The sequence below is a fragment of the Miscanthus floridulus genome, chromosome 15 (assembly GCF_019320115.1).
Source record: "Miscanthus floridulus cultivar M001 chromosome 15, ASM1932011v1, whole genome shotgun sequence".
Taxonomy (NCBI): Eukaryota; Viridiplantae; Streptophyta; class Magnoliopsida; order Poales; family Poaceae; genus Miscanthus; species Miscanthus floridulus.
In genome coordinates, this window is record NC_089594.1 from 35,025,198 (window position 1) to 35,041,374 (window position 16,177).

Consider the following 16,177-nt stretch of genomic DNA (forward strand, 5'->3'; position numbering starts at 1 on the left):
TGACCCCACAAGGGCCCACCTATCAGCCTCATCGCTATGTCAGTTTCCCACCGTCTCCTAGCAAGCATCTAAGTCGTTGCTTAAGTCAGTTTGATCCGAGGGCTCACGTTGTATCCTTAGGGCTATATAATCCAGCCCCCCTCCCTCTAGGAAGAATCAAGCCATCAGATCATAAGTCAGGGTTAGACAAAAAACTAGGGTTTCTAGAGATTAGAGATTAGAGCTCTAGTTCTTCAAGTTTCTAGTATAGATTAGCTAGCAAGGTTCAATAAGAGTGTGGGCTATTGCTCAGGATTCTGGATCTACCGTCTGGAGACTGGTATAGCCATTATATCTCTATATTTATGACTTTGTGCTACTGTAATATTATTATGTTGCTACTTATTATGTTCTTAGTTTGCTCTAGTTGTATGCTTGATATAGTTATGATTAATGATGAGTTTATGCACATGTTCACAAAGCACTTAGCTCATTATGCGCGTGAGTTAAGTGGTCGACACTATGTAAGCATGATGCTTAGATATTATTTGCCTGCGGATGCCCTCTACACTTTGGGTCATATGATAGATCACGGATGTAACACTCCTGTTGAGTCCTTTGTAGTCCACTCCCTGTTTGTAGAGCACATAGAACGTGATTGAGAAGGTAGACAACCTCTGTTGTTGACCTTCCTTAGTAATGTTCCTTATGTATAGATCCAGAGTTAGTTATACTATAGATGAGAGTGTATATATTAGGGTGTACAAAAGACTTAGTAGATAAGTAATGACTTAGGAATCTTTTGCTCTTAATGAATCTCCTGCTTAGTTGTACTACATTTTATGAGTCTCTAATTCTATCTCTGGAATACAACTATTACCTTACACTTATTATTTATTTACCCTTTGACTTACTCCTACAATAGCATGAGAGTGATTATTATCATAAGTATACACATTTGTCAATATCTCTATGCCAACACCACTCCATAAGCTCCTCCCTGTGGTAAAAATATAAATAACGATAACTAGTATACTCCCGGGTTAAATGCTACAATGGTATATTATTTGTGTGCTTGCGGATACTTTAATATATATATTTTTCTCTGAACTTTACAAGTGTCATTAATAATTACCAACCACGCATTTCTGGCATTATGCTAGGGATGACAACCTAGTAACAAGTGATGCTAAGAAATGCCAACAAGCATTTTTGGCGCTGTTGTTGGGGAGGGGCACATGGCTAAAGAGAATTGACCAAATAAATACTTATTGATAAAATCATAACCTCTGCTTTAGCAGGCTTACCCTTGTTTGTCTTTGTTCATATCTTATACAGGGTATTGCAGACTCGGTTGTGATTCACCAACAATTTCCAATGAGAATCAACGGAATCAAGAGGAAGCTCAACATCAGTTCCTGAAGTCATGGCTGAGAAGACTCTGCATGAATTCTCTGCTCCAAGCACTAAAAATATCCACACTAGACCAACACTCAAAACCAACAATCTCGAGTTTGAGCTAAAGCCAAGCATCATCAACATGGTGCAAGCTACTCCATTCAGTGGAAAGGCACATGAAGATGCTAGTGCTCACCTTTAGAATTTTCTAGAGATTAGCAGCACAGTCGTCATCAAGGACGTTGCTCAAGACATCATACTACTTCACCTATTTCCATTCTCACTAGTGGGAAGAGTGAAGCAGTGGTTCTACATCAACAAAGATCACACCAACACTTGGGCAAGATGTTCAAAGGCCTTTCTAGAAAAGTTCTTCCCTGTAGGCAAGACCAATGCCTTAAGAGGAAAGATTTCAAACTTCTAACAGCGGAAAGGAGAAACCATTCTAGAAGCATGGGAATGTTTTTAAGAATACATTTCAATTTGTCCTCATCATGGGATAGAAGATTGGTTGCTCATGCAAAGTTTCTACCATGGATTAACTCAAAAGGCTCATGAACAACTTGATGCCACTGTTGGAGGATCATTTATGTCACTCACCCCTGGAAAAGCTAAAATTCTTATGGAAAAGATAGCCTCTAATCAATGCTAGTCATCATGCAACATTCAATTATGCAATAAGAGTGAAGAAGTACCAAAAGAGGTATGTGCACTATCAACCAAGATGGATGTCTTGTTGAATTGGCTTGAACAGCGAGCCAATTACAAGAAAGATCGTCAGGCTATTCAAGATGCATTTAATGCTCAGAATATATGTGGAGAATATTTGGGGGTTCAATTCCCTGAATATCAGGAGGATGCTAACATCATCATCAACAACTCTGCTCCACAACAACAGAGACAAGGGTGGAATCAACAACAACTGTCGACTTACCAAGGTAAGTACCCAAGTAATAGCTATAATACTCCTAAGCAACCATCCTAGAGAGACCTGGTCTTAGAACAAGCTAGGGTTAATGAGAATATTTCTAAGAAGCTTACTTTTAATGATAAGGTCCTAGAAAGCATAAATACTAAAATGGATAGTTTTTCTTCTGCTATAAAAGACCAACTTAGCTATAATAAAAAGATAGAATCACAATTAGCCCAGTTGGCTGCTACTCTGCCTGTTGCTACTAACCTTGAGAAGGTAAACGCCATAACTACAAGAGGTGGCAAGTCTACTCATGATCCACCATATCCGACAAGGACAGGCAAGACACCAGTGGCAGTGCAGGAAGAGGAGAAAACAACCGATGAAATTGAAGAATTTGGATCACAAGAGTGAGAATTACAACAAGATTTTCAAGACACAACTCTCCTACCGTTTCCACGTAGAAATCAGAAAATCAAAATGGATGAGTAGTTTGGTAAGTTCGTAGAGGTAATTCAAAAGCCATATATCAATATTCCGTTTCTAGATGACATCCTCAACAACAAAAGACCACTGCCTTCCACTGAGGTAATTAAGTTAATAGAGGAGTGTAGTGCGGCCATCCTAAATACTTCATTTGTCAAGAAGAAGGATCTAGGGTGTCCCACTATCGATTGCTCAATTGGGAACCAGAACTTCAAGAATGCGTTATGCGATCTTGGAGCAAGTGTTAGTGTCATGCCCAAAAAGGTCTTCGACAAGCTCAACTATTCAACACTCACACCAACATCAATGTGTATGCAACTAGCCGACCAATTGGTTCGCTACCCTACGGGAATCGCCGAAAATATTCCGGTAAAAATACGAAACTTTTTCGTCCCCGTAGATTTTGTAGTACTTGATATGCAGGAAGACATGAAGACACCCCTCATTCTTGGGAGACCCTTCCTGAGCACTACAAATGCTCATATTGATGTCAGAGCTAGAGAAATCAAATTCCATATCAATGGAAAGGAAGAGCGATTCACCTTCAAGCCAAGACTAGAATAATGCTCTAATTTGGAGTGGCATGAAAAGCAAGTGCAGCCATTAAGGTCTCCATCTCCGGGATCGACGGATGCACCCAAAGAATAAACCCGAACAGAGAAGTTCGGTTTGAAGGACTCAAATCCTGAACCCTCGCCGGGAGGTAACTCGGTAGTTATCCATATTTACTTTTTCGTATTGCATTAATCATTTTATCTTAGCATATTTACTTTTCAACATTTGCATCATAAAATATAATTTCTCATTATGGCATTATAAAAATCTAAGCCCCATGTAAATAATTTTTACGGCTTAAAAACCCATGAGAAAAAATTATTGTGGAGGCATAAAAATTTAAAAATACCATCATTCATCTTGTTATATTTCATAGTATCATAAAATATTTTTGCATTGCATTGTTATACGTATATATGGTAGAAATATGGGAGACACATGGGACCCACTCAACCACCACCCATCACTTCCATCACCTCCATTCTGACTCTCCTCCATTCTATCATTTCACCACCGAAAGGAGCACCGACGGAGCTGATCACTTCCTTAAGGATGAAGCAAAGAACCACTAGCCGAAAGAGGAAGCCACTTGGCCATTGTGTGGGGCCGGCTGGCCCCACCACTAGGCCGGCCGGCCTCCTGCTTCCCCCGCTATAAATCCTAGACCCAAACTTGCTGCTCTCGGCCATCACACAACACAATCCCAGCTCTTGAGTTCGAAAATCCAGAAGAAAAATTCGTAGTTGAATTTCCTTTGGTAGAAGTAGTGTTGGAAAAAGAAAGAGTGAGAGGAAATTTGGGTGAATGTAGTGTTAAAATCTTGAGAAAGAGAGGAAGAGGTGCTGCTGAAATTTAAGCAAGAAAAATAGAATTTAAGAGTGGTAGTGTTGTCCAAATCAAGAGAGGAAATTAAAAAGAATTAGGGTGGAAGACATGCTAGAATCTTGATTAGAATATTCACTATGCAATCATTTTTATTTTGGAACGACTAACCTCTGGACGACTGACTTTTGGAATGGCAGCCACTAACATTTTTATTTTCTTAATCCCATTCCACGAGTTGTGTTGTTTTTGTCTATTTTGTAGGAATCATCGGCAAACTCAAGCGGGGGATATCATTCTGTTCAACAAGAAGTTCTTCATCCTGAGCAAGCACCGACATGGAGGTTCATCCTCCATCTCCCGCTGTTGGAGCACCGTCCTGATCAGCCCCCGTGGAGAGGAACGTTCTTCTACAAGAAAAGCAACTCAAGCTCCGGGATGATAGGGAGACAAACATCTACAAGAAGCTGAATATGGCAGAACCGCCTAATCTAATGCCTCCCAGGAGTACTCGTCTTCTATTAGGCACTAAGTACACGAGGGAGGACACCAAAGTACGCAGTTCCATCGAGCACACACCAAGGGAGAACCCGAAAATCCACATTTTTCCATCAGGATCACAAATGAGAGAATAAAGCTTACAACATTCTTAGCCATCTCTTACATCACTTTCCATGCAACATCAGAGTATAATATTTATTGTTTATAACAGCGGAATATGACCATGTTATCAGAGTTTCAGCGGGAATAAAATCATTTACGGACAAGTTAAACATTAAAATGATGGTCCGTTATATACATCGTAACAAGTTATAAGTTTTTCTATTTGTAAAACATTTTGGGTGGAAATTTCAAATAAGCTCTATGTCCGCAATGTAAAGGAAATCCTCGCTGAGCCCACCAGGAGGTTTCCACATACAAGTGTCAGCTCCACATGTTCCTGTCACCTGCAATAGGCTAGAACAAACCCTGAGTACTCAATTGTACTCCACAAGACTTACCCGTCAGGAGGAAAGAAAATACTCCAAGGGTATGCAAGGCTATCTGGCTTGTGCGTTTATTGCATCTACAGGGGCATTACTAAACGTGCGTCCTTATATTCAATTTTATTAGCAGTCATCATTAGTTCAATAACTAACCATTCTATGTAAGCACCTGTGCTACTTTCAAGCAGGTGGTAAGCAATCAGAACCAGTTTTCCATCTCTCATATTCCAGTTCTTACTACGGTGCTAGATTATAGACAAGTTGTACCGGATTACCCGGCAATTCACGAATCAATGTGCCTAGCTGGATACCTTGAAACACACGCCCCGCTTGTACTCCCGGCACAAGCAAGACCAACCAACCACTCTCCTATCAAGGGGTCTAGGTCCCCATCCAAACTTGGACTCCAAGCCCCCACTCTTGAGTCCTAGACTCAATATGGCGCTTAGACTTCCACCATCCCCACCTCCAATCAGTCGGTCCAGAAAGAGGCGGAACCCATGACAAGAGAGCAATGAGCCTTCCCTCCTCCCATAAACAAGTATGTGCTCAGGATAATAAGTCTATGACTTGACTAGAACCCAATGCAACAGCCGATCCTTAACCGACACAGGCGGAATAAGTGCAATCCGAGCCTCGCTCGAATGCCAAACCAAGTCCAAATCTAAAGTACCATTCTGCCCGGTCTCCAATTATCATTCATATATATATATATATATATATATATATATATATATATATATATATATATATATATATATATATATATACATATATTCCATGTGATAGTAATATAATAACAACAATAATATATTTCCTATATCTCACGAGTGACAGACAATCACTCGACTTCTACCGGAGTCCTGTAGCATAGCAATCTACATGATCCTATCATACTAGTAAGACTCATAGTATAAGGATATATATATGCAAGTGGGTTTTCATTAAACTCCTTAAAACTTAATGCACAAGCATAAAAAAAGTGCAAAATAATAGGGGTTATGCATCGGGGCTTGCTTGGGTAAGATATAACCAAATATTAACATTCCATCATGGCGACACGATAAATAAGGCACCATCTTTTCTGCTACCCTGGTCGACTCCAGATCCATCGTTGTTCCTATTATGACATTCGTGGATACACGCGGAAAATGTAATTAATCAATGGCAACCGCAACGCTTAAAATACGATTACACCGCTAGGCTAACAAGCTAGCTCTAATGACTAACGTACTAGGCCACGTATCCACATTGTCGAACAAGGCGCTAATTTCCCACAATGTTTTAGTTATAAAATTTCTAGGTGTTTGTTTATTTCCTTTTATTTACTATATCTATAAACTAAGGCTCATTAGTTACCCCAGCAAACTAATTATTCAGAAGCTACAAAAATTATAGTGAGCACCTAATAATACGAGGAACTTATGGTGAAATTTCTAGGGTCAACACTATCACCAATTCATTACAACAATTCCTACAAGTTCATATTTAACAATATTAAGTATCTCAAATTAATTAGCTAACTCCTGGAAATATCATGAAACTATGTGAACAAGATATACTAGCAGATAGATCATGATTTTTGGATTCTAACAAAATTAGTTTCACAATTTTTGAATCTCTACACAAATTTATATTGAATTTACAAATTTACTCTAGAGACTAAATTGGAAAAGGCTTAGAAAACGAAAAGGGCTGGCGGCGGCAACTCCAGCCAGCAACCCAACGCGGCCCGCGTGGGGTGGCCGCGCGTGCAACCGGTTGGCCCAGCCAACGGCCCACGGAGGAAGCCCACGCGCACCAAACACATTTGCAAAAAGAGGGAAACACCATCTCGCAACGACTGGGTCCCCACTGCGCCCATGCGCTCCGATGTGACTCCGGCCAGCACCGCACGGCCACGCCGGCCTACAGAGACCCCCATCTACATGCCTGTGAAGCCGGCTAAGACATCAGGACCTACGCGCGGCAGTAGAAATCAGTAGCACGTCCAACTATGCACTAATTTCACTAACCCACGTCAACAGGGAATCCGCGTGGTGGCGCGACTGCTCCGGCAGACCTACGTGCTAACGGAGGAGTAGCGGTGGCAGAGAAGCATCCAGAGCTTACCACGGCCCGCGCTATGGTGGCGGTTGAAGCCGGGGAGGGTTGAGGTGACCCAGCCATGTGAGCCCAAGCACGACGGCGACGCTACGTGGCGGTCCTATTGCATCACCACATCACCAACGAGGGTCCTAGCCAAGACAATGTGAGCACTGGCTAAAGGTGGTCAAGGTGAGCCTTGAAACGGCCCCAATTGAATCCTTACCTCTGGGTTGGGGACTTACCCCTGAGCGTTGCTCTGTTCTGGAGATAAGATGGCCAGCAGCGAGCAATTCATCAAATTGACGGTCGGTAGGTACTCGGCCAGGAATGGAGAAGGTAGGGTGTCTAGCTGGCTCCCTAAGCCACGCACTAGTGCAAGCAATTGAGCCAAGGATCCATGAGATAGCAGAGCCTACCAGTGGTGGTACAGAGCTCTGGCCATGGTGGTTGCGCGAAAGAGTAGGCAAACAATGCAAGAGGGTTAAGACGATAGCCCCGGCCACTAGCTGCCACCAACACGTGCACCCAGGCGATGCGATGGGTAGGCTTGGCGTGGTGTGCATGACTTGGAGCAGCCAGACCCGAGCGACGCACCGACGTCGGCTAGCTGATCAAGGCGGGCAGGGACGCATCCCCACAATACTGCAACTGGGGTCATCAACCACGTCGCGATGGTAGATGGACATGCTCAGGTTACGGTGAGGTAGGTGAAACAAGAGGTGGAGGAAGCTCCATGGCGACCACGCAACGGTAGCCGCGGCCTTAGCTCGGCCCTTCGCGCGGCACAACGGCTGACCTCCTAAGCGTGACACACACGTGATGGAGCAGGGCAGGCCATGTGTGGTGGCGGTGTGCGCGCAACAGTGTAGCACGGCGACTCACAAGAGCACGGCCGGGCGCAGCTAACAGCAGTGCACGGCATAGCAACGACAGCGCACCACGACGACAGGGCGAGCAAGGTAGCCCGCGAGCGCCAAAGCATGTGGTGACTGCACACACCAGGCGAAACGACCAGAATCGTGCGCTGCACGAATGTTAAAGCATGCCCAAATTCTAATCCAGCTCGGTTAAGACTAAACCATCTCGACAAGGCTCAAGAAGATATATATGGCTACTAGTAGTAGCAACAAACTCAGACAAAGATGAACTAGCGAGGAAGGTAGAAACATGCCAACTTGGGACTGCCAACCAGCGCCCAAGGTCAAGAACTAGCTGGCCAACAACACGTTCTAGCTATTTAACGGCATTTAACTTGTGATCAAAACAAGCACTAACCAAACCAACCCCTATACCATCACAAAGCACTCACTTTGATGCAATCAATAATACCAAAACATGCAACTAGTGTTTAAACATTTTTGTTAGAAATTAAATGCCCAAAATGGCATTGTCTACCACCCTTCATGCTTAGAAATGTTAAGGTTTTCAGTTAGGACTAAGTAACCATTAACTCTTTCGTCGCAATTTTTAATAGATCTAAACCTTGCTAGCCTCAACCAACAAATACTTCATGCCATAGTCCATACCTTATACTAACCCATAGGAGCAAAATATATAAGCACCATTTAACTAATTCGCTCAATATAATTGGCCACAAATGCTATTTTAAACATAAATTCAAGGGTCTGCCGTCTTAACGAAAAAGGCTTATCTTAATTTCCTATTTGATCTTTGAGCTCCCAAAGCACTAGTTAACAATATCTATTTCCCAAAAGTTAATGCTGCATTTCCATCTACTAAACTTGCACTTCGAATTTTATTTAAATACTATATACAAATTATATTTAATTTTTGTTTACAAAAATCACCTTGGTGCCAATGTTTAGAACTACTTATTCTACTCTTCGCGTTAGGATTTTTCATTAACACATATATGCATTTAAGTAAACTAACTCACTAAATTTATTTGACCCTCTCTCTCACACAGAAAAGTGAGCCACATAAGATTTGTGTATTATTTCAAGTGTGTTTTTAAATAAAAAATCTGAGAAACTCGTTTCGGTGATTTTTCTTAGGCCTAAATCATGGCGCTAAAATAGCTCGTAACACCATAGGTGTTACACTGAAGGACCAGGATTTTGTCCTCACCCCTGCCTTTGATCCAGCCCTACTTCAGTCCACAGGTATGGACTCTGAATTTGAACTTATTTTCAAGGCCGTAGTATGGGAGGATGCATGGGAAATAGATGAGTCAGGGTGCAAACTTTTGACTTTTGAATTTTTATGCACTTTACAAACCACTGACTCGGAAGTCTCATTTAGGTTCCTTGGAAAAGAATTTTCTTTTCCTTGGAAGAACTTTATTGAGCTTCTAAGATTCCCTGCTCAGTGCACAATTGATGTAGACTCAGCTATACAAGACTTTGATAGCACGAAGTTTTGGAGGGAGATATCGAAAGAAATTGTTTGCTACCGCCCTTGCACCAATGATATTCACCACCCTACTTTGCGGTTCATGCACAAATGACTACGAACTTAAACAGCTCTATGCCATGGTTAAAAGAAAGGCTCTATGCCATAGTTAAAAGAAAGGCTCTATGCCAAGAAGGTCTCACTTGTAAAATTCATGATGGCACAATGGGCAGAAATTCTTGGACTAAAGGGAGATATTGGGTGCACTTCTTTGGTCACCCGCATAGCTAGAAATTTGGGTTTACTAGCAAACGCCTGTAACACCTTAAAATTTGCATGATTTTAAAATAGGCGAAAATGATTTAATTATGCATTTTATGAACATTTAAATTGAGAAAAATAATAACTTTGTTAAAAATAAAATCAAATATAGGACTACATACATGTATGTGCATACATGCTGCTGCATATTTTATTTGTGATGCTTTGGATTGATTGAAATTTGCAAAAGAATTGAATTTGAGTTTAAATTGGAGTTGAAATGGTGTTTAAGAAAATAGAAAAAGAAATTTTATTATTTTTTCCTCTCCCTCTATTCGGCATGCTGGCCCAAGGCACAGCCCGCCTTCTCCTCTCCCTCCCTCCCCCGCATGGGCCTGCTACTCCCGGCCCAGTGCTCTCCCCCTTCCTCTCTTCTCACTCAGGCGCCGGCCCAGCTTCGCCTGCGGCCTGCTCGGTAGCGCGCCTGCGGCCTTTCTCTCTGGCTGACCGCCTAGCCCCTCTCCCGCTAATGCCGACAGGTGGACCCGACCTATCAGCGCCATCTCCTACCTCTAGCCTTCTTTGGCGTGGACTCTGCTGCGATGGCCATGTCTGTCTCCGCCATGATTCCTCTTGGTGCCATGTGCCCCACGCCGCTAGCCTCTTATATACCGAGCCTTCGCGCCTGTGCCACCCTCACCCAGCCCTAATCCAGCCACAACGTTGCCCTATGTCCTAGCGCCACCATCTGGATCTCGCTGAGAAGGAGTTCGACGCTGCCTTGTTGCCTAACCACTCCGCCATCACCGTAAGCACCACTCCGAGCTTCGCATTGAGTTCACAAACCCGTTGAGCCCCTTCTTACTCTTTTTCTCACTCTAGTTTGCCTACACCGCATCACCGTCATTAACAGAAGCTCTGCCGTCACTATAGCTCACCGCCAGCTGCCTCCGTCCGCTCTTTGCCGCCGTAGTTCGTCGTGGTGAGTTCGGCGTCATCTCCTCTTTCTACCGGTGCCCTCGGTTTGCTTCCCCGTGGACCGTAGACCGGAATCCAAGAGCTCCGGCAAGCATTCCCATCTCCAGCCATGGAGCCACCATCGCCAAGCTCGCTGCTGGTAGCTTTCCTCCTCCCGATCCAATCTGCTCCCTCCGATCTTGATCCGATGGCTGTTATCTCGCCATACCCCTTCGCCCGGCTGTTTTGCAAAAGAGTCCCTGAACTTTTCTATGTGTTAACCCACCGTCCCTGCATTTTGCTAAAGAACCCTTGTATTTCTTCATTATCATGCCCGTAGTCCCTGGTTCGATTTAAAATCCGATTTTAATAATTTAAATTCTAAAATCAAGTTCCATCTATTTACAGTTTTGCCACTAATTTTGTTTTAGCCATAAAATCTTAATTTTAACTCTGATTTGATCCGTTCAAGTTGCGTTAGGTTCGTAATTGAGTAACCTACATGTTCACCCTACTATTAGACATGTTTTCAATTTTTAAAATTTGAGGTTATATTTAATCTATTATTTTAATAAAGGAAATCTTGTTTAATTCATAACTTCTTCGTTTTAGCTCCGATTTTCATGATTTTCGTGTCTGTGTGTTCATAGCAAGCCGTAGATTCATTTTACAAACTTTTCATCATGACTTTATGGTGATTTGTGTACTATTCTAATCTATAGCTTTTGTTTGCTATGCATGATTGCTTCTAGATGCTTGTATGTTGCTATGATTATCGAGTATAGACGGTGAGCAATTCATGGGTGATCAAGAGTACTACTTTGACGTGCAGGATTAGCAGGAGCACTTTGTTCAAGGCAAGTATAGCATGGGATCATCCTTGTTTTCTATCAACTTTAATACATTTAATTCATATTGCATGTGTCACCTTGATAGGGATTCCATAGAATAGAACTTATACCATGTCTCCTATGGGATATGCATTGGGTAGCTTTGCTAGTGCTCAACTAAACCATGATCTTGTAACTTGACTAATAGTATATGCAATAAACATTAAAACATGACTTTTTAGCAACTTGGAAATAGGGGGCTAGGGTATTTAGCTACTTTCTAAATGCTTCAGATTCCTCTCCCTAAGGACTTATTTATAAGTGATCATCTGGCATTTACAGTACAACTGTGAGGGCTACATGGTTCTGGCTTTAGCTCAATATGAGGACCTTTTCTAGCTTGTTAAAGGTTACCTTTATGGTGCAAGAGGGGTGTGTTTCGGGTTGGATATAGTGTGGCCTCTGTCCGTCAGTGTATAGGCTCCATGTCATTATGCCTGTCAGAAGGAGAGCCCTACATTCACAGGGCACAAAAACCTAGCGGCCCTAACCTATTAGATGAACCTTTGAAAGGCTTCATAGTGACCCCTGCCTACTCACCTTTGAAGTGTTTTGGGAGTAATTAACCCGAGCATATGGGTATCACGACTCACAGTGAAAGTGTACAACCTCTGTAGAGTGTAAAACTGGTATATCAGCCGTGCTCACGGTCACGAGCGGCCTTGGACCCTTATGGAATAGATGATCATTAAGAATTATCCATTTATCCTATTCATTGTCCTTGTTTACATTGATCATGTGTTTTACTTTGAGAATGAAACAACTTGTTGCTACTCTTATGCTAAAATTGTGACAATTAAAAGGTGAATGTTGTTAAACCTATGTCAAGCCTTTTGAGCCTCATGAACCCTATGTTACACTTGTTGAGTATGACACGTACTTACGCTTGTTTATTTTCATTACTTGGATAAAAATCCCGGATGGGTAACAGATGGCTATGGTAATGACGACTTTCCTAAGGATTACTAGACTTGTGGTCAACCAGTGGACGTCCCTGTGATATGGAGCTTTCGCGAGAGATTTTTCTTTATACTTCCGCTACATTTATGTGAGGACTATGTCTTAATATTCGTGATGTAATAAACACTTGTGATGATACTATTTATAATTTGTCGACTTATGTGTGTGACTGATCTCTAGGCGCACATAAGATTTTGTATCCCATTTTATCCTTAAAATCGGGTGTGACAACGCTTCTATTACATACATTGATAGTCCCCAATGGATGATAGATTATGGCTATTTTAATCATGCACACATATTAAAAAAGGGCAAGGATGGGAAAATAGTCATGATGTATATGGACTACATAAATGAATTTTCATTACCAGACTGGAACCTCAGTCTGTATGTGGTAGATTCGTTTGTCTTTGATTTGCAGAAAATAGAGCAAGCACCTCGCAGGAGTGCCACTGCAAGGATCACTCGCAACCCATAGCCTCGGTACCGTGGAGACGACCCCATTCCAGAAGGCCCTGCCTTCACCGGCTACATAGGATTTGATCAAGCAAGACCTTCCCAGGTTCACCTTCCTCAGCATGTAGGTTGGGACCAATCGGGATCTTCCCGTATGCACCAACCTGTGCAAGCTGGGTGTGAGCAGCCTTCTCTGCATCATTCAGAGAGTTCCTGGCAACAGGGCCCAAGTGGGCAATGGCAGGATGGCAATTTTGACTATTACCAACATCAGTTTTACGAGGAGGTCTCTAATGGCCACCAGGGAGGACGCATGTCCTTCTCTGCTCGTGGCTACCATGACCATCCCATAGGTTATCATGAGCAGCAGATGGAGTATGCTCGTTTCGACACTAGGCTCACCACCATCGAGGAGAACTAGTAGGAGATTCGGAACACTCTTCACCAACATTCCCAGTGGCAAGAAGAAGCCAAACAATGCCTCGTCGCCATCCAGCAACAACAGCAACAGGAGAATGACAACTAGAACTACTTGTTTGGTCATCTCCACATTAACCACCTGCCTCGCTAAAGGACCATACCAATACCCAGCTTGGGGGAGGAGCCCCCATTTACCTAAGGTAAGTTTTATTTCTAGTATTTTATTATTTTCTTTAGTTTATTTAATTTTCAAATTTCTATTAATTAAAAAATGGTAAACTAAGAAAATAAAATAAAAATTTGCCTTTGTCTTTTATATATATTACTATAGTATGATCTAAAAAATTAAGGAAACCAAATAAAAAGAGTGTGTATATAGTTTGCTTAAGGTGTGCTTTAGTTTGTTTTTAAGAGTCAATAAATAAATAAAACTTGAAGATGATCTCACATGATGGAAATGATGAATATTTGCTCTGTTGTAATTTCTTTCAAGTACCTAGTTTTCAGTCTTCAATTCTCCCGAGTTTTGGATGAGATTGATTTGACATGAGAATTTGCTCTAAACTTGAAACTCGTGGGTAGCATATGTTTGAGCTAAGTCTAGGTAATTGATGGATATGGTATGAGAAGGTCTAAGTTGTTGTTTATCTTCTTCCTAGTGATACTAAAGTTCTAGAGATTTATCTTTTGAAAATATAAAAATCCTACATGATGAGTTTCTTGTATCACAAAGCTTGAATTCTTACTAGAGCCATATATGATATTTAGATTAGAAAAACTTTCACTCATATATGCTGCTTGTTTTGCATTGAGTTTAGTCAAGCTTTGTTGATGCCTTATGAGAGGTTTGTCATGCTCTTAAAATCAAGATCACGTACACACCACCTAAATATGCACTACTCCTACACTGGGGGTAGGCACAACAACATGCCATTCTATTTAGATCCACCTAAAAATGTTTTACTCCTACACTGGGAGTAAACACCAAAAATATTCTTCATAGATATCCATCAAATAAATGCTCCAAGTTCTTGTTACTATCTCTCCAACAATTATTATGTAGAGAGAAGCATGTGGCTATGCAAAAGTTATTCCTAAAAAAAGAGTTGAGAAAAAATGGACAAGTGTCCAATTATCAAAACAATGGGTACTTAGATGCCCGCCTGAAAAAAAGAGAGAGATGAATAAGATATCCTATGTTTTCTTGCAAATATTTCCAAGTTTCAAAAGAGAGATATGTTTTTCAAGGAGCATAGTAGAATTAGGTTAACTACCATATATATATTCACCATATTCCATACACATGCACATCTTGATTTGATTGTATGACTCAACTCTCTTTGGATCCATTGTTTGACTTTACAATATATGTATTGCAAGTATGCTCTTTCATGTTATCACCCTTCCTATGAGCCCCAAATAAACTTTAGTTGTAGGAAGAAAGGCATAACATCATTGTTGCCTTGGTGAGGATCCACAAATACTACATATTTTGAGAGACTTGAGAGTGTTATACAATGGAATCTCTGAGTTTTATTTTGGAAACTTATAAAAACTCTGGAATAATGGTTGAACAAAGAACATGAGACATAGTGCTTGACTTGATTGTTCTGTCTTTCAATTGCTCAAGACACAAGTGAAGGCTACAAGCCCCATAGTTAAAGGTAATATGAGTAAGTTTGAAAGTCAGATCAGTTTGGTCTAATTCGGAGGAGAGTTCTTGTTTGAATGCATGTGTACTTTTGAGAAGTTGTTACGACCCAAAATTTCTGATCCGTGCTAAGTTTAGCTTTGCTTAGGGACTAGCAAAGGTTAAGCTTGGGGGAATTCTCGACGTTAGTTACCGACCATTATAAACATCAATATAACCCAAAATAATGCATGAAAATGATCACCAACATAGACTTAGGGGTTTAAACTAATAATTTCCATGAGTTTTGGTGAATCTGTGTTTTCAGTAGGGTTTAATCAGAAAACCATCAAGGGGACTTAAATGTCAAAGGAAAAAATTGGAATTCCACCGTGAAATCAACTCCAGAAGGTTCTAGGGGACTCCAAAAGCCACATCACTGAAGCGGAGGCCTAAAGGCTACCAAGTGGGGCCGCTCAGCCCCACAGGGGCCCACCTGTCAGCTTCGTCGCTATGTCGGTTTCCACCGCCTCCTAGGATTCATCTAAGCCATTGCTTAAGTCGGTTTGATCCGAGGGCTCACGTTGTATCCTCAGGGCTATATAATCCAGTCCTCCTCCCTCCAGGAAGAATCAAGTCATCATATCATAAGTCAGGGTTAGATAGAAAACTAGGGTTTCCAGAGATTAGAGATTAGAGCTCTAGTTCTTCAAGTTTCTAGTATAGATTAGCTAGCAAGGTTCAAGAAGAGTGTGGGCTATTCCTCAGGATTCCGGATCTATCATCTAGATACTGGTATAGTCATTGTATCTCTATATTTATGACTTTGTGCTACTTTAATATTATTATGTTGCTATTAATTATGTTCTTAGTTTGCTCTAGTTGTATGCTTGATATAGTTATGATTAATGATGAGTTTATGCACATGTTCACAAAGCGCTTAGCTCATTATGCGCGTGAGTTAAGTGGTTGACACTATGTAAGCATGGTGCTTAGATATTGTTTGCCTACGGATTCCCTCTAC

The 16,177-nt window shown here is 41.5% G+C and overlaps 1 non-coding gene across 1 annotated transcript; it reads right to left on the reverse strand.

The window, feature by feature from the left end:
- Window positions 1-1,771: 1,771 nt before the first annotated feature.
- On the reverse strand, window positions 1,772-1,878 carry LOC136509719 (small nucleolar RNA R71). Its single transcript, XR_010772466.1, has one exon. It is a non-coding gene; the product is annotated as a small nucleolar RNA R71 (small nucleolar RNA).
- Window positions 1,879-16,177: the final 14,299 nt, after the last annotated feature.